Here is a 19,426-nt window from a genome sequence, read left to right as displayed (position 1 = left end):
ACACGCACATGTGCAGAAACATACATGTGTACACGGTAACATCGCTGAGGGGAAACCTGTCCATATGCAGAAGTACAGCTTTCTTTTCCAGGAACATGAATTTTGGTAAGCGCTCAAATTTCTACGCACACATGTGCGCAAATATATTGGTGGATACAGTTACATCGCTGAGAGGAAACCTGTCCATATGCAGAAGTACAAGCTTTCTTTTCCAGGAACATAAATTTTGGTAAGCACTCAAATTTCTGCACGCACATGTGCACAAACATGCACGTGTACTCAGTAACATCCCTGAGAGGAAACTTGTCCATATGCAGAAGTACACGCTTTCTTTTCCAGGAACATTAATTTTGGTAAGCACTCAAATTTCTATGTGCACATGTGCACAAATATATGCGTGTACACAGTAAGATCGCAGAGGGGAAACCTGTCCATATGCAGAAGTACAAGCTTTCTTTTCCAGGAACGTGAATTTTGGAAAGCACTAAAATTTCTGCACGCATATGTGCACAAACACGCTCGTGTACACAGTAACATCCCTGAGAGGAAGCTTCTCCATATGCGGAAGTACAAGCTTTCTTTTCCAGGAACATGAATTTTGGTAAGCACTCAAGTTTCTACACACACATGTGCACAAATAGATGGGTGAATACAGTTACATCGCTGAGAGGAAACCTGTCCATATGCAGAAGTACAAGCTTTCTTTTCCAGGAACTTGAATTTTGGTAAGCACTAAAATTTCTGCAGGCATATGTGCATAAACACACTCGTGTACACAGTAACATCCCTGAGAGGAAGCTTCTCCGTATGCGGAAGTACAAGCTTTCTTTTCAAGGAACATGAATTTTGGTAAGCACTAAAATTTCTACACACACATGTGCACAAATAGATGGGTGAATACAGTTACATCGCTGAGAGGAAACCTGTCCATATGCAGAAGTACAAGCTTTCTTTCCCAGGACCTTGAATTTTGGTAAGCACTAAAATTTCTACGTGCACATGTGCACAAATATATGCGTGTACACAGTAACATCGCTGAGAGGAAACTTGTCTATATGCTGAAGTACAAGCTTTCTTTTTCAGGAACATGAATGAGACCTGGTGACTAGGACCTCCTGTTGAGTGATCAAAAGGGGAATTTGATTCATTCCGTCCCCTTTCCCATTTGGTGTCCGTGAACAATGGAGAACAATGTGGCAAACGGTGGGTTTTTTCCCTGCTCCCCTAGCATCTGGCCAGCAACAGCCTGTCCTGGTGATGCTGTGAATGGCTGGGACATTGCAGCCACCAGTGGCCACACCAGGCGAAGATGCCACCCTCTTCAGAGTAGAGGCAGGAGAGGACAGCAAGGCCCAGGTGGACGGAGTCGTGGCAGGGATCAGACGGGGTTTCCAGCTGCTTGCAGAGGACATCACTGAGGATGTGGAGGTTGTGCCAGATGAATAACAGAAACAGGGGTCCTCCCTGGAGCTGGAGGAGAAGACATTGGAGGAGCAGTGCCAGGAAAGGCCTGGAGGCCCGAGTGAGCTCCCGGCACTAGATGTGATGCAGGCACTGGCGACCTTGTAAGTGGAACTTAGCTCTAAGCCTGAGAAAACCTGCAGGGCCTACGTTTGGTTCATGTGCAAGAGTCATGAGAGGAGGAAGCGTGACTTGGCTCAGAAGAGTGCCAACATCCAGGGCATCCCTGGCTTCTGGGCCAACGTGGTATCCTTTCTGCTACTCGTTGTGGTCCAGTGCTCAGGAGGAGGGGGAGGTGCAGAGGCAGGAGCAGGAGGAGGGGTGGAGGTGAGGGGGCAGAATGGTGGACCCTGAAGGAAGTGTGGTACTGGGCAATTGGCAGGCTCCAAAGGCACAGCTGAGTAGAGTCCGGGCAGGGCCACTCCTGTAAGTGTCGCAGCCATGACTCTGTGTGTCTCCTTCAGGCCTGCATCTGAGGAGGATTAGCCTCTAAGTCAGAAATGACCAGAGACAGTACATCAGAGCCACCTTAGCTGACAGTTATTGTTGTAAAGGTGAATGATTCCGAAAATAACTGAGATGTGGGAGTCACACACACGCGTGCGTGCGCGCACACACACACACATACACAAACCCACAGAACATATGTAGACATACTTACTGATCCCCGTTATCTCACTGAGTGAGCAAGTTCTGAGTGGAATCACAGTGGTACAGCAAGGATGCCTGGCAGAAAGGAGAGGCAGGAATAAAGTGCCTGGGGGTGACCAGTGAGAGTGCAGAAGATCTGAGACACAGAACAGGTTGCAATCCCAGACACAGAAGCCACGGTGGGTGACCCCACAGCCCTTTGAATACCCTGATACAAGGGCCTTTCCATCCTTCACAAGTGCCAGGCATATTTTCCCTGACCTTACCATGAGCATGAGCAACCCTTGCCTATTTTGTGTGGTTTCAGTGATGGACCATAACTGCAGCATAAGCACCTGCTACCTGCAGTCTTCCAGTCTGAATCATCACCCTTTGTACTCCTTGCAGAACACATATATTTGGTATCAGGAATATAGGATGGATGGCTTATCTTGATCCTCTTGCTGCTCCCAGCCACACAGGCTTGGGTGACCAGGCAGGCTTGAATGTGTTCTCACATGGAGAACAGAACCGCTTAGAAAGGGCCTCGATAGGGTAAATTGGCAGCCATGCATGTTTCTGGCACCAGTGTGTCATGGAACTTAATGGGGAGCTGTCCTTACCATCTCCCTGGCAGGTATTCAAATAATGTTCAGGGAGTTCCCTCAGGCCCCAGGCCATGGCCCATTTCTCCATCTGTGCAAAGTGTGGCCAAGCTACCTGAGGCCTTTGCACTATTCACGTCTGTCCAGCGACGGAGGGAGGGTCACACCGCACCTTCTGCAGTTCAGCAGTGACTGCGCACCGTTGACTTTCAAGTTTGAGAAAGCACTCTCCGAATGTGTGGACTAACAAAGTCCTATCTCCCATGGGTGCAACTCACTAAGGAGGAGCAGGGCTTGCCTTCTCATATAAACTTCTCGTATGAGCACTGGTGTGCAGAGAGTGACAGACAGCAAGAGCACCACTGAGAGAGATGGAGACAAACAGACACCAGCCCTTGGTACACACATGGAAGGATTGCCCAAAACAGTGCTATGCCAGAAGCAGAGATGAAGAGACAAAGAGCCAGCTCTGTACCCTAAGGCTCTGGTGTCCCTGAACAGTGGAGATCAACTGTAGCCAACAGTGTGGTTTTTCCCTTCTCCCCTAGCATCCGGACAACAGGTTCTGTGTCCCATGGAGAAAAAGTATCCAGCCACGTGGAGTCCCTGTTTATGCTTTGAATCCTCAGGGAAATTTCTCAGTTATTGAGGGTCCTGAGGGACACAGGAGTAAGCTGTTCAGACTGTGAAGCAGAAACCCGTCATTGGGATTTCCAGAGTCCGGACAATGACAGCGCCTGGAGTATCAGCAGATGCAAAACCCATTACTCCCTGGAGCGGTATATGCCATGTGGGTGCGCTGTAGCCCAGGAACTGTGGAAGATTCCCTACGTTTGAGGGGCATGTCCAGAAGGGTGCCACCCACCACTCTCTCGGCCATTGGACTAGATTTGGGCCAGCAGCCTACGCGTGGCTCACAGCCTAGGGATCCGCCTATTCGGCTGATTTCCCCAGGGCCTGTTCACCCTGTCCCGTGCTGTCTGCCACCCCTTTCTTCAGCCTCAGGCCACCGGACACACACCAGCCCCCGCTTCCCTACCATCCCCCTCACTCCTCGCCCCCAAAGAGCTAGTGGGTCCCACAGGATTACTGAAACCTGAGCCGCATTTGCACACCACTTGTGCTATTATGTCCCATCCCTTGGCATCTGCCCCAGCCTGGGGTCACGACCAGGGCCAAGAGGCGTGTGAAAGGCCGTCAGAGGAATGCAGGAGCATCCTGGGACCCCAGACCTTCCTAGTTGTGAGCTCCGGTTTCAGGGCGCTGGGGTTGGTGGCCAGCCATCCTCAGGCTTTTTGAGGCTGGGACCTTACAGCCACAAGTTGTCATGCCAGGCAAAGGAGCCACGCTATGCAGGGTGGAGGCGGTGGACGACGGTGAGCCCCTGGTGGACGGAGACGTGGTGGGGATTGGGTGGTTGTTCCAGCTGCTTGCGGAAGACGTCATGGAGGAGGTGGAGGTTGTGGCAGATGAGGAGCAGCAATAGGGGTTCTTCCAGGAGCTGAGAAGACGGTGGAGGAGCAGGGCCAGGAAAGGCCCGGGAGCGCTACTGAGCTTCCAGGGCAAGATGCGCTGCAGGCACTGGCTGCCCTGCTGGTGGAACTGAGCTCTGAGCCTAAGAAGAACTGCAGGGCCTACTTCCAGTTCATGTGCAAGAACCATCAGAGAAGGAAGCCTGACTTGGCTTGGAGGATCGCCATCACCTGGGTCATCCCTTGCTTCTGGGCCGTAGCTGTATCCTTTCTGCTGCTCTTTGAAGTCTGCTGCTCAGGAAGAGGAGGCGGCGCAGGAACCTTTTCCCTGCTCCCTATCCTGACAGGTGCTGTTGCGGAGCCATCCATCGTCCCACTGCAAGTTGATATTTTCCTTTCAGGACCCCCCTACTTCTTGAACACAGTGACCACTAAGTAGAATTACCTTGACATCACTTGTGAAACGTGGTTCCTGGGGTGATGAGTGTGGGTGTGCAAGGTTGTGGAGTGTCCACCTGTGGGATCCACACCCATCTCCCGTCTCTCTGTAGGGCATAGGGCACGTTGTTCCACTCCTGTCCACTGGTTCTGGGACTTTGAACGGGGAGCATCCAGCCGCAGCGTGGACACCAGGAGCCTTAACTTTCTCGGCTGGTTGTCAGGTCACAACTGCTCAGATTCGAACAGGATTGCTGAGGTGTGGTTGCTTTGGGCCTGAACACAGTCAGCAATTCACTTTGGGATTCTTGGCTGCTGGCTCACCTTGCTCGTATTGCCAGCGGATTGTTGGCCAAGATGTGTGGGAGGATCGCCTGAAGTAGTACCCTGGGCAGGAAGGTTCTTCCATGAGAGTAACTGACAGAAACATGTGTGGAGATGGGGTCTGAAGGTGGGCCCTGAAGGGACACTCGTGTGATACTACAGGGACACTGTCCTTTCCCAAATGGGGATGCTCAGACTCATGCAAGCTGGCTGTGGAGCTTGAGTTTGGATCGTGCTTGTAGCAGGTGACCTCCTGAGACTGTTTATTTGGGGACTTGGTGTGTCCGTGAGTGAAGCAAGTCTCCACCAAATCAGCTGAGGTGGCAGCACCAGAGTCCAGGTGATACTACTAGAGGCAGTGTGTATTAAGTATCTGTGTCAGAATCATCCTTTGTGGGTCCTTTCATCACCTGGCCTCCTGCTGCACACTGAGTTTGAGATTGCCTGGGCACTTCACTCCCGCCCCTTACCCAGGGAAGGCCTATCATTGAAAAGCTGTCCTCTCCGGGGTCCCAGTGCACCTGTGTGCTGACTTTGGGATCTTCTGTGAATTTCCACATTCAGCACTCAGTGTCTCACAACCACCAAACATGCTGCGCTGGAAGCGGCTTCAGGCTGCCTTGGGAACATATGGAAGAGTTCGTGGAGAAGGTGAACAGGGAGCCCCAAGGGCAGGACTTGGTGGCTACTGTCGCCACCCCCGACATTGCTGGCCTCGGTCGTCTTCACCTCCTTAAACACCTATGCTCGTTGTTTGCATCTGTGTCCCCGTGCTGAGCATGTGTGGGTATACACACGTGTGCTTATTTATGCTGGCTGTGATTGTGTGTGTGTTTGTGTGTGTGTGTGTGTGTGTGTTTGTGTCCGGCCCAGGGCAGAGGCAGAGATGAAGGTGGCAGGAGAGGAGGTGCTGAGCAAACAGAAGAGGAGTCATGAGGCGACCAGGCTGAAGGTGGTTTGTCGCCTCATCTCTGCATTGACCCTGCCCAGGATGGGAACAAGGAAAGGATGGCCAGTGATAACTCCAGACTGTGGCTCCAGATATCTGCAATTAGACCAGATACAAAACACGCTCATCAGTTCTACCGTGTTGTTGTGTGTGCTTGGATCAGGAAGAGGGTTTCATGGTCTAAGGATTCACACAGAGCAAATCACGTGGGGTGGCGCTTTGAAACCACTGCCTGTGGAGCCCTCCGTGTGTGGGGCCATGGGCTGGCCTCTGGAAATGAGGGACGTGGCTATGGCAAGATCTGGGATGGTGAGGATAAGGTCCTGCCGAGATGGGCAGAGAGCTGAAGGAGAAAGAGTCATAGATTGCCTGCTGCACTGGAGATTGTTCCACACACATGTGAAAAGGAGAACTGGGAAGGTCCTGGACCAGTGCTGCCCCGGATCAGCCCAGCAGCCAGCACACGCCCTCCCTGAGGGTGGCACACACTGGCACGATATGACACAAAACATGAGATGCGCTAAAGTATGCTGTATCTGCCAAAGCACAGGCATCCTAGGAGAGACATGGTCTGTAAGCAAGGCATGCCTCCAGGCACTTCCAGCCTGCCTCCGTGGAAGTGCCCAAAGGCTAAGAATGGGTAAGTGGGTTTCCCTGTGTGACCCTATCCAGGATATGCCTGTGAGGGAGGGAACAGAGAAAAGACAAGGGCGGTGGGTAAACTGCATGTCCTAAGGGACCTCAGGGGAGTGGAGACAGAGAAGCCCCTGGGGCAGTTCAGGGCCTGCTGGTTTTCAGGGTCCAGACTCTAGGCAGTAGCGGTCCTGCCAAAGATACCCCATGGTCTGTGCTGAAAGTTCTGATATGAATTCCTCCTTTTCTTTGGGGTCTTGCCCCTGGCTTTGGGGGCCTGAGTGTCAAAGGTGCACGTCTGTACCTGAAGGAGGATTCTGGTAGTCTTGCTGGAGCAGAATCTCTGATTGCGTTGTAGGGAATCTGCACCCAGGTGACACAGAGGGATGCTGCCTTCCAGGTGACCGTCTTGGATATCCCTGGGCCCAATTGCGCACTGGCTTCCTTGGCACGGGTACTGTGTAGGGAAGCAGGGATGCCTGACTGTAGGGAGTCCTACCTGGGCTAATGAGAGCAACTGAAAGAGAGCCTTGGCATTTAGCAAATCACTGAGGCGTGGGTGGTTCAAGCCCTCTTGGTCCATTTGAGATAGTAACGCTGCTTTCTGTCCAACGGAGGCATTAGGTCTGGGCCCAGAACCTGCAGGTTCCCCAGGGCATCATCTGTTGGGGGACTCCCATGTGCATGGGTAGTGTTAAACAGAAAGGAAGACGTGTAGGGATGCCACCTTACTTTTATGGCCTCCGGTTCCATTCTTGGTATCGGAAGAGACCCTGTATCCATGTGTACCTTCTTCACAACCTTGGATCAGAACCAGGCCTGTCACAGTCTCCGGGGGCGTTTGGAGGCTCAGGCGTTTCTGGCCTTTTCCTGCCACTTGGAGAGAGCACATCGGGGCACAGGTAGATGGTGCACACAGAACGCTCCACAGATAGGAAGAACAGGGGGCCTCATTCAGAATGCTGGGGGCTGTAACGGGTGGTAGGCTAGCAAGAGGGGCACAGCATTGACACGGAATGACCTAGACAGGTGCACACCGAGAAAGCAGTTCTTCAAGTCAGCTGAACTCAGAGGTCCTTGTTTTCTGGTCCCCTGAAGGAATGCACAGGCAATGGATCAGGCCAACGTGACTGGTACTGTGAAGCTGTCCAAGGTGATGGGAGAATGCCGAAGGCAGGCACATGTTATACAGCTGTTCATGGCAAGGACTTCCAATGCTGCCTGCTGCTCTGCAGGCCAGTCCCTATCAATAGCAAATGCCAAGGTTTTGGAACCTTTGAGGATAAGGCACAGAGTTAGAAGTGTAACATGACATAATCGATGAGCAAGTGAAAAAACAAGGACAGAAATGTGGATGCTTACCAAAATTCATGTTCCTGGAAAAGAAAACTTGTACTTCGGAATATGGACAAGTTTCCTCTCAGCGATCTTACTGTGTGCATGCATATATTTGTGCACATGTGCACATAGAAATTTGAGTGCTTACCAAAATTAATGTTCCTGGAAAAGAAAGCTTGTACTTCTGCATATGGACAAGTTTCCTCTCAGGGATGTTACTGAGTACACGTGCATGTTTGTGCACATGTGCGTGCAGAAATTTGAGTGCTTACCAAAATTCAAGTTCCTGGAAAGGAAAGCTTTACTTCTGCATATGGACAGGTTTCCCCTCAGCGATGTTACTGTCTACACATGTAGGTTTCTGCACATGTGCGTGTAGAAATCCCTGCCAGTTCACTTGTGAGTATGAACTACTGCAACTGACCTAGCCAGGTGATAGAAGTTGAACAGCGAAACCATGAAGTTCTTAGGGAACGGTACAGAGTCTCTGGCCAGCAGAAGCACTGAAGCCAGGGAATCGCTCCCCGTTTGCTCACTGAGCAAACACGTTCTAAGTGGAATCACAGTCGTGCACCTAGGATGCTTGGCAGAAAGGAGAGGCAGGAGGAAAGAGCCTGGGGAGTGTGAAGACGAAAGTCCACTACATCTGCAGTTTTATGAAAAGTAGAAAATGCACCTAATGAGCTGGGAGTACAAACAGTACTTAATTGAGTTATCTAAGAGGATTTCCATCCAAACAGCCAAAAGTGCTTCCTGGTTTTTTCTTGCTGCTTGTAGTAAAACATGAAGGGAATTTTTTTTTAATGTTTAAGATAAAGATTATTAAAACAGGGGACAAAACTTGCTGATTTGGGAAGTTTCCAGGCTTTTAATATGACATTAATAAAATAATAAATTTTACCTGAAAGAACAAGCAAGGCAGACAAGGGAATTCACAAAGGGCAGTAACAAAATAGTAATCTTGACACATCTTCAATATATTTGTAAAGAAAACAATGTGTCATTGTGTGAACAAAATATAAGGTATCAAAAGAAAAACAGAGGAAGCTCCTGAAAGAACTCAACTCACTATTAACTATCTTTGATTTGCAGGCACAGAAACTGACTCAAGTTAATTATAGGAAGCAAAGCCCTGATGTTATTATCTCTTCTTTTTTCCTTTTTTCTTTTTCTTTTTCTGTGAAAACTTAGGAAATTTAGGCTGGAGAGGGAAGAAGAGGATAGAGACTTCAAGTGCCTTTAAAGAGGAGGAGGAAAGACAGGGGGTTGGAGATTTGATTGTGTTATTTGAACAGCATTGGTGAAGCTCAAACAAGGGAGGTAGCAAGCCATGCGGGCCTGCGGGAAGAGCATTTCCAGAAGAACAGCACTTACAGTCTTGGGATCGGGAAGAACTGGAATTTGATGGGGGAAAACCAAGGCAGGTGTTGTCAAAAAGAGTACATTAGTGGGGAAAACAATAGAGTAGAAGACAGAGAATGGAAGAGAGGAGCAGTCAGGGACCATATTGCGGGAACCTTTTAATTTGGCAATAAATACAACTTGTAGTCCTTAGGAGCATACTTCACAGCAACTAACAGCAACAGTGTTGATAATACTAAGCAACAATAAAAGCACGTAACTAAAGCATTTCGTATCTTTTACTATAGAAATCGAAGAAAGCAGATACAAATGCAATAGTCTGCATATTTATTTATACAGAGAGTTTTCACCTGAGACCAGAACACACACACACTCTTTATACACCTAAAAGTGGTTTCAGCTGACACTTAGCAAAGTGCTTTGGCCCAAATAAACTAACGAGAAAGGCCTAGTAAAGTATTCGAAGTGCAAATAAATCAATCATGCTGAGTAAATAAACACAATTTATTTGAATTTGAATTTACACTCACGAAATTACCTAAAATGGAGACAACAGATTCACAACAGCTTCATCATCTGTAGTCCTTCCTCTTCAGTTCTGAGAAGGATGCTAACCGCTTGGTGATGATCTCTTTCCAGCATTTTGTGAAAGCTTAGAGGACTTAAAGAAACTGAGGCCTGGGGAGAGTGGCGAGAGACAAAGAGGAGGAGAAAGGAAGAGGAAACGGAGAGATTGCTCCTGGCATAGGTCTACAGACAGGATCCCAGCTTCCTGGAATGGTGCACAGAGATTGCTAAGTATCCGTGCCAGAAGTGGAGAAGGGGTGACATTCAACTCCAGGAGGAGACTCAACTCCAAGAACCTACAGAGGCAGCCAAGTGTGCTGATGTTCAGGAACCAATACTTAGAGGGTACCCCACAGGTCTGTGAAAGAGCCATTGGAGACCGCAAGAAAGAAGGTTTCCACAAGTATAATCACAGATTAGATGGTTGGATAGATTAGAGGAAGGATAACTCTATGACCTGATAATTACTGAAATACATGAGACAATTCTTGCACATCAGACTGTGTCAAGAAAGACGGAAACTCAATAAGTTTGATACAATGGGAAATTACATATGCAAAGAATTAGCTGTTAACTGTACTACATTTGTATGCAAGGCAAGATAAGATACAGAGCCGAAATCTTCACATGGTCAACTCGGGTAAGACACATGTAACTGGAAAATGGAAGGAAGAGTTCCAAAAAGGCTTTAATCACCCTGGACTATTTTCATCCACTATATTTACGATTCTTGGACAACTCCATTGTAGCTTAAGGGTAAGAGAACTCAATTTAGCCCAATTCAAAAGCTGAACAGATTTCCTGTGTTTGATCCTTTTCAGCTACAACTATGGGTCCAGCGCAAATCAAAGTGGACGTCAAGGCTCTTTTTCCTTTGGGAATTTTAACTTGCTTTGCTACTGTGTCTGACACAGATATGCCGACCTCACTGTGACTACAGGCCAGCCAAATGGGAAAGGGGACAGAATGAATCAAATCCCCCTTTTGATCACTCAACAGGAGGTCCACAGGCACCAGGTCTCATTAACTATCTCTGCTTCTCCAACTGCAGTCAGTGCTACACAGGGCCTGCTTCATGCTTGCCAGGGTCTCTCACCAAACACAGGCATTTTAACTGCTGGCTTCCTTGAGATGTCCCTGGGCTAGGTAAAAGCACTCTGAGACAGTGTTCCTTCTCCCTTGGCTCTGTACCTGCAGTGAATGTATGCCTCTTCCTCAGCTGGGACAAGAAGCCACAGCTCTTCACTGATTAAATCCCGTGTCTGGTCCAAACTCACATCGTAGCTTCTCCATCAACCTCCACTGCACGCTTTCAGAGCCAGGTTATCTTAGATCAGCCCAAGAGGCACTTCAGAGAGTGACATTCAAGTCTGGCTATATAGCTGATACTGAGATCTTCAAGGCATGAAAACACTTCAAAATTACGTTGCTAAAACACTCTACAGATTATATGTATAGTAGAGCTTTCGAACTTACAAGTAACATCAAATACCAAAATAGGTTCTTACTTTTCCTTTCTCAACTTCTCTCATTCTCTCTCTCTCACAGACACATGCACACATCCTTTTTACATGTTAAGACAATTACACGAAAAACAGATCATAGATTTTTAAATAGCAGCTCAATATGAAGATCAAACAAAACTGTACTTCCTCTATTTAAAACAAAATCACATAAATTACCCATCGGTTTCCCTATATTTGATATTATTGAATAATGCTATAAGTTGATCTTTTTGTTTTTATTGGGGTTTTTAACTTTGACTGAAATACTTGCTTCAGACTTACTGAAGGCAGAATTAACTATTTTTTTTTCTTTTTTTGACCTCCTCCTTTTAGATTTGGGGGGTGATGATTCAAAATCAGATGTGTTCACAGTAATGGATGCAACTTCCACCAATCCTGGCTGAAGGGGTTCCAGTGATACCTGAATAACAATTTTTGTTTCAGGAGACAATCCTTCTAGCTGCTTAGGCTTCTTAAACATTTGATGACACTGGGTCTTGTGATCCCTCTCCTCTTTGGAAGTTAAAAACTGTAGCCGACATTTGGAACACTGGTGAAAACTCTTTTCCCAGTGCCCTCGATGATGACGTCTGTATGCTGTTGCAGTTTTAAAAATTTTGAGACAAAATGGGCAAAGTAAATTCTTAGTGTTACCATGGTATGCTCTGAAATGTGCATCCACATCTGCAAAAAATGATGATCTGTAACTGCAAACCTGGCATACATAGGGCATTTCACCAGGCTTATGATTGTCTTTCATGTGCTCTAAGAGAACCTGATCTGTCTCAAAGGACAACTCACAGATGTGACAGACTGCGGAGGGCTCCTGGGCCGTGTGGACACTTTCAATGTGACACTGCAGCTGGAAGGGAGTAGGAAACTGGCGGAGGCAGTGCTGGCAGGTGGTGTGGGTTTTCCAGCTGTCACCTCTCTGCCTCTCAAGTTCCAAATGGTGCTTCATGTGATTCATAAACTTGACATTTTTTAGAACTTTCAAGCAGATGAGGCATTTAAACGCCGTGTGGGTCTTCGGTTCTGGCTGCCCAACTCCTCCATGCTCGCCATAGTAGAAGTCGCGAAGTAACACAATCAGATTTCCTTCTGTGGGATCACCAATTTTGTTTGGACTTGCCAAACTTGGAAAATCAGTTTTTGTCCGTCCACTTTCCCCTAAAGGTCTTACAGGCTTGCAATGAACACTGTCCTTTGGAAGAGGTGTTGGACAAGGTTCTCCATTCTGAACATGGCTTAGTGAGGTATGGACACGGTCTGGTGTGCTTTGCTGAGTGGTCTCTGTATGAAAAAAACCTGACGGGGAGAAACCTAAAGAATGTTCCCCTACAATGCCATCACTGAGTTTAGGCCTTCTGGGATTTCCGCGATTTGTTTCACAAGGGGAAACTCGCTTTGATACATGAGGACTTTTATTCATATCTCCTGCAGAAACTGCTGTTTCTACTGGATGCTGCAATGAACTTGTGAAGGTAATCAAAGAAGAACATAACTCCTTCGAAAAGCAATCAGGCACTATTTGTGGTGAAAGATTTTTATAATCAGCTTGAGACGGAGGTTCAATAATAATAGGACTACCTGTTGATCCTGAGTCAGAGTCAGACACTGGCAAGACAGTCTTTGCTTCTGATGTAGGAGTCACATGACTAATAGGCTGTAATCTGTGAGCGTTACCTCTCCTGAAGTGACCATACCTTTTCCTCCTTGAATAAGAACCTGGGGTATCTCTGTTCAGTATGTTTGAAACGACTGGTTTTGAAGCTGAGCTCATCCCAACAAAGATCACGTCAGCATCGTCATTTACATGTTCCACTCCAACCAAGATCACTTCATCATCATCATCATCATCATCATCTACTTGTTTCGTCTCTCCCTCCCTTTTCTGTACTTCTGGCTCTTGTTCTTCTTCACGTAACATACATGGGAGTTCCATATTTTTAATACTTTTTTATTCTTAGAGGGTGCGGCCACAAGTCCCAGTGCTTCCTTTATACAAACTGCCACCTAAGTGTAAACATACTACAGATTAGTTAAGTACAGAAAAATGGGCTATTTGATTATCTCCAAAACTCTAGAGTACTTATACACACCCTTATCTTACAGACAAAGACACTGAGTGTCAACCAGACTCAATGACAGCTGAAAAAACTACGACTACAAGTCTACATGGCTCTAGAATCATAGCTTTGTCGCATGTTCACTTTAACGTCTTCTACTTAAAAAAATAAAGAGGGGGGAAAAAAACGCCACACTGATCATTACGTGAAATCACATGTAAAGGATGAGTATTTTTACAAAAGCATTGTTCTACAGCGTTTCGAAGCATGGACTTTGGAGTCATAGGAGATTAAGTTGGAATTCTAACTTAACCACACACCAGTTGCGTCTTCTTGGGCAAATTTGTAACTTTTAAATGTGTCTCTGTATCTTAAAGACAAACATGCTTATTTCTTAGACTTAAGGTTAACAGCTTTTTTAAAAGGCATCAGCTATTCAATGGCATCTTGTTTTGTAGTAAAAATGGAAGAAAATGTATCTTAAATGCACATTACAACTGATCCATAAATTCTAATTTCGTAAATGTTAACAAACAAAATAGGTAGCAAATTCAAAGTATAATCTATCTATACCTAGTTAACAAACAGCATAATACAATGTCAAGCACTTAATTCAGGCCTAGGAAACTGAGAATGAGCTCTCTGATAATCTCACCCCATCCACACTGATATATCCTAAATTTCTCCCTCTAATCCTGGCTAAACTTCAATCCAACAATGCTTCATCTTTATGTCACATGTCTCTTCCGCACATAGCAGGCAAAGTGATGCCAGTCTTTCTCTCATACCAATATTAGAAAGAGACATCACACACACACACACACACACACACAAACACACACACACACCTGATATCCCTTATGGATACAGGTGAAAGAGTCCTCAACAAAATACTGGCAAACAAAATCCAACAGCATATAAAAAAGACTGTACACTATGATCACATGCAATTTAGGGAGGTATGCAAAGTTGGTTCATTATAGGAAAGTCAATCAACATTATGCCATTTTAAAACAATAAAACAAATAACACATCTGCCTGAAGAAAAGGCATTTCCCTGAATCTAGCACCTTTTCATAACCGGGGTTAAAAGAACACTTAATAATTAAGAACAGAAGAGAACTTTCTCAATCAAAGGGCACATGTAAAGAGACCCACAGCTAACATCATACTTAAGAATGAAAAACTGAAAGCTTTCCCTCTAAGACTGGGAACAACACAAGGAAGTCTATTACACACTTTGGCTCAACATTATACTGGCAGTTCTATAACCAGAGCAATCAGGTAACAAAAGAGAATTGTTGCTGTAGTTTCAAAAAAAAAAAAAAGAAAAAAGAAAAAAAAAAAAAACAACAACGAAAAAACAACAAAAAAAAAAACACAAAAAACAGCCTTCAGAATGGAAAGGAAGAAGTCAAAGTATATTGGAGATAAGATAATTTAGTATAGAAAATGTTGAAGAAACACAAGTATTAGAATTAATATAAAGCTTGCAGAATAGAAGACAAATATTTTAAAAGTCAACCACATTTTATACAGTAGCAACAAATGTTGTTAAGTAAATACTTGAATCTACACTAGCATTCAAAAGAATACTTAGGAAGTCAGAAAGAGAAAGACAATATATTCTTTTGAATGGCTGAGTAATACTCCACTGTGTATATGTACCACAGCTTTCTGATCCATTTATCTGTTGATGGACATCTAGGTTGTTCCATGTCCTGGCTATTATAAACAGTGTTCTCCATAGTGGCTGTACTAGACTGCATTCCCACAAACAGTGTAAGAGGGTTCCCTTTCTCCACATCCTCTCCAGCATTTATTGCTTGCAGACTTTATAGGAAACAATTCTAATGAGATGGATGAAACTGGAGCCGATTATACACAGTGAATTGAGCCAGAAAAAAAAACACCAACACAGTATACTAACACATATATATGGAATTTAGAAAGTTGGTAATGACAACCCTGTATGAGAGACAGCAGAAGAGACACAGATGTATAGAACAGATTTTTGGACTCTGAGGGAGCGGGAGACGGTGGGATAATATGGGAGAATGGCATTGAAATATGTACACTATCATGTAAGATAGTCGCCAGTCTATGTTCGATGCAGGATACAGGATGCTTGGCGCTGGTGCACAGGGATGATCCAGAGAGATGATATGGGGTGGGCGGTGGGAGGGGGGTGAGGATTGGGAACTCATGTACACCTGTGGCTGATTCATGTCAATGTATGGCAAAACCAACACAGTGTTGTAAAATAAAATATAGTAAAAATAAAAATTAAAAAAAAGAGAGAGAAAGACAAATATCGTATGGTATCACTTACATGGACTCTAAAATATGCCACAAATAAACTGATCTATGAAAGAGAAACAGACTCACAGACATAGAGAGCAGACTATGTGATTCCCAAGAGGGAAAGGTAAGGCAGGGACAGATTGGGAGCTGGTGATTAGCAGATGCAAAGCATAATATATACAATAGACAAACAAGAGCGTACTGTATAGCACAAGGAACTATATTCATAATTTGAGATAAACAATAATGGAAAAGGGTATGAAAGAAATTGTGTGTGCATATGTGTGTGTTTACATATGCAGGAAAGGAAAGGGCAACTGTTGGCAAGCACGTACAGAAAATGGATCCTTGTGTGTTACGGATACATTTTAAAATGGTGCAACTGCTACAGAAAACAGTTTAAAGGCTCCTCGAAAAATTAAAGAACTAGAGCTGACACATGATTCAGCAATTCCACTTCACAATATAAAATCAAAAGAAGTTAACATGGGGTCTTGGGATATCTGCAGAGCCGTGCTCACAGCAGCATGAAGCACAACAACTAAGAGGTGGAAGCATCGAAATGTCCATCAAATGTGATATATACACAATGAAATATTATTTAGCCATATAGAGAAAATTCTGTCACATGCTACAACATGCATGATCATTTCAGACATCAAGCCAAATGCAATAAGCCAGTCGTACAAAAAGACAAATACTGTAAGTTTCTACTTGCATGAAATAGCTAACACAGTCAAGCAATAGAAAGGAAACAAAAAAGAATGATGGAGTCCATGGTCTAGGTCAATGGGCAAGAAAAGAGGAGTTGCTGTTTAATGGGACAAGTGATGGGTACAGAGTTTCGATTTTGCAAGCTGTAAAGGTGTAGAGATCTGCTTCATAACAATGTAATAAGGAATTCCCTGGTAGTTCAGAGGTTAGGACTCCACAGTGTCCTATCAGGGGCCTGGGTATGATCCTCAACCAGGGAACTGTCATTCAAGCTGCACAACACAGCTAAAACAATGACAACAACAACAAATCAACACTGTCACTATGTGTGTGTCTATGTCTTAGTCACTCAGTTGTGCCCAACTTTGCATCCCCCAGGACTAAAGTTCACCACGTTCCCTTCTTCATCAGATTTGCAGTGGGTTGCCATTTCTTTCTCCAAAAGGTTGATGAAAGTATGCAAAATACTTAGCATGCAAAAATGGTTAAAATGGTAAAAATTTAAGTTTGATGTTTTCTACAACAATTAAAAACAGAAAAGCATTTAACAACCAGGAAAAGAATTTGAATAGACATTTCCGACTCTTTGCAATCCCATGGACTATAGCCTACCAGGCTCCTCCGTTCATGGGTTTTCCAGGCAAGAGTGCTGGAGTGGATTACCATTTCCTTCTCAAGGCGATCTTCCCCACCCAGGAATTGATCCCAGGTCTCCTACCTTGCAGGCAGACATTTGAATATTTGAAATTCACCTGTGGCCTTGACAAGAGTGGCTTTATAGGAAAATGAGAGAACTCGAGATAACAAAGTCTAGGAACATCTCTGCAGAGGTCTGTAACAAGCAAATATGAAATAAAAGCAGCAGAAGCAGGATGTGTCACCAAAAGATGGATTTTTAATGACAGGTCACATTATAGTCAGTCTGTTTGCTGATGGGAACCATCCAGAGAAACAGAAACCTTAATCCAGGGCAAAGAGGAGACTTGCTAGAACATCAAGAAATGAGTAGGTCTAGAACTGAGTAGATCAAAATTGAGTACATCAGGCCAGAGAGCACACAAGCTGGAGAAGGCAATGGAAACCCAAACCAGTACTCTTGCCTGGAATATCCCACAGACGGAGGAGCCTGGTAGGCCGCAGTCCATGCGGTTTCGAAGGGTCGGACACGACTGAGCGACTTCACTCTCATGCACTGGAGAAGGAAATGGCAACCCACCCCAGCGTTCTTGCCTGGAGAATCCCAGATAAGGGAGAGCCTTGTGTGTGGCTGTCCATGAGACTGCAGAGCCGGACACGACTGAAGTGGCTTAGCACCAGTAGCAGCACACAAGAAGGGTACACAAGCCAAATAATTTGCTTACATTGACAGAGCTGAGATCATATAAAAAAAAAAGGCTGGCATAGTGGATTAATGGGTATGGTAACCAGCCTTCAAGTGAATTCAATCTCCTAATATTCCCACCCCTGTGTAGTTCTCTCTCAATCTATCACAGGGTAGACCTGTGAGACTAAGCAAATACACAAGTGAAGATGTGTAACATCTGAACAAAGACTCTGCACTTTATCATGGGTGCAAGCGCTTTCCTGAATCACTCAGAGAAAAGACAGCAGCCTCCACAAGAGAAGCCCCTTGGAGAGGCCCACAGAAGGAGGAACTGAGGCTTCATGAGTACAGACAAGTGAGAGAGCTTAGATTCAACAAGCTATGTCTTCAGAGCTTGCCAAGCCAGACAAAAGCTTGACTACTAACTACCTCAGGAGAGATCCTAGGCCAAGAGATAACAAGTGGTAAGTTCTTTCAAACTATTCCATTTTGAGATCATATGTACAACACAAACATTTCAAGTTTTAATACCATTCACATCATACGTACACACAGAACAGTTCTCCTATAAATATAGCTAAAATCAAAACACACACACACACACACACACTCACCCAATCCAAAGCACCGAAACACAGGAGTTGCCTAGCAGTCCAGGGGTTTGGTTAGGACTCAGCCCTCTCACTGCCAGGATCCTGTGTTGGATCCCTGGCTGGGGAACTAATATCCTATGAAGCCACATGTTGTGACCAAAAAAAAACATGCTGTGAAGTCAAAGTTGTACCAGCAAGATAAGTATACAACACAGCTGTAGGCACAAGTTGCTGGGCATAGAGCTTCCTATGATCTTGTTTACTCGCATGACATGAACTCAGAGGGTGCCACACCCCCATCCAGTGGAGCTGACTTACTTAATGAAGAAAAGCCCTTAAGGGTACAGAAATGAGCAAGTAATCTCATGTGAACATGTTAAATCACAGGATATTTTCTCTGAATGAACCACTGGATTCATTCATTCATTTGGCCATGCTGTTTGGCTTGTGGGGTCCCAGTTCCCTGACCAGAGATTAAATCCAGACCACTGCAGTGGAGGCCCAGAATCCTAATCACCAGGCCACCAGGGAACCCCCACACCTGCATTGCTTTGCTTTCCTAGCTAAAACCTTAGGATATGTGCATTGCCCCATTTTAGCCTCACCAAGTGGTAGGAGTCAGCTGTACACAGCTTAAGACCCATGGTGTTCTTACTTTTTTTCTTTCAAGAATGCAGGGGAAAGCAAGTCACCCTGCCTGTTTTTAAGCTTGCCACTCAGAAAGCTGCAAACGTGAAACCATGATGGCCCTGAAGTCAGCACCCGCAATCAGGGTCAGGTAATCCCCAATCAGGAATACTCTCTCTCAACAGCAACGTGTCAGCCGACGAATGAAAGGAGAAAAACGCAAAGTAAGAAAGCCACACCTTTGTCCATGTTGTAAAGATGTCTGTCACCTTACCTCAGGGGCCCACTGAAATCCTGAGCGCTTGAGACCTCCCAGGCAGCACAAGGTCACATCCTGGGGACAAGCAGAGGAAACGGCCAGGGTGAGTCCCCTGTTCTGGGAACATTCTATCCCCCCAGGCCCTACCTGGTCCTACCCTATGGATGCTGACCAGGCGTCTCACACTCAACCAGACCAAGTGATTGAACTCCTTTGCCCTGAGCTTCTTCCTCCCATCTCCCTTCTCTCAGT

The 19,426-nt window shown here is 45.6% G+C and overlaps 1 pseudogene; it reads left to right on the top strand.

The window, feature by feature from the left end:
• Positions 1-1,266: 1,266 nt before the first annotated feature.
• On the top strand, positions 1,267-7,020 carry LOC138929847 (testis-specific Y-encoded protein 1-like; annotated as a pseudogene).
• Positions 7,021-19,426: the final 12,406 nt, after the last annotated feature.

This window comes from Ovis canadensis, chromosome Y (genome assembly GCF_042477335.2).
Source record: "Ovis canadensis isolate MfBH-ARS-UI-01 breed Bighorn chromosome Y, ARS-UI_OviCan_v2, whole genome shotgun sequence".
NCBI classification, from domain to species: domain Eukaryota; kingdom Metazoa; phylum Chordata; class Mammalia; order Artiodactyla; family Bovidae; genus Ovis; species Ovis canadensis.
The sequence above is the reverse complement of the archived record's forward strand: the minus strand, read 5'-3'. Positions and strand labels throughout refer to the sequence as shown.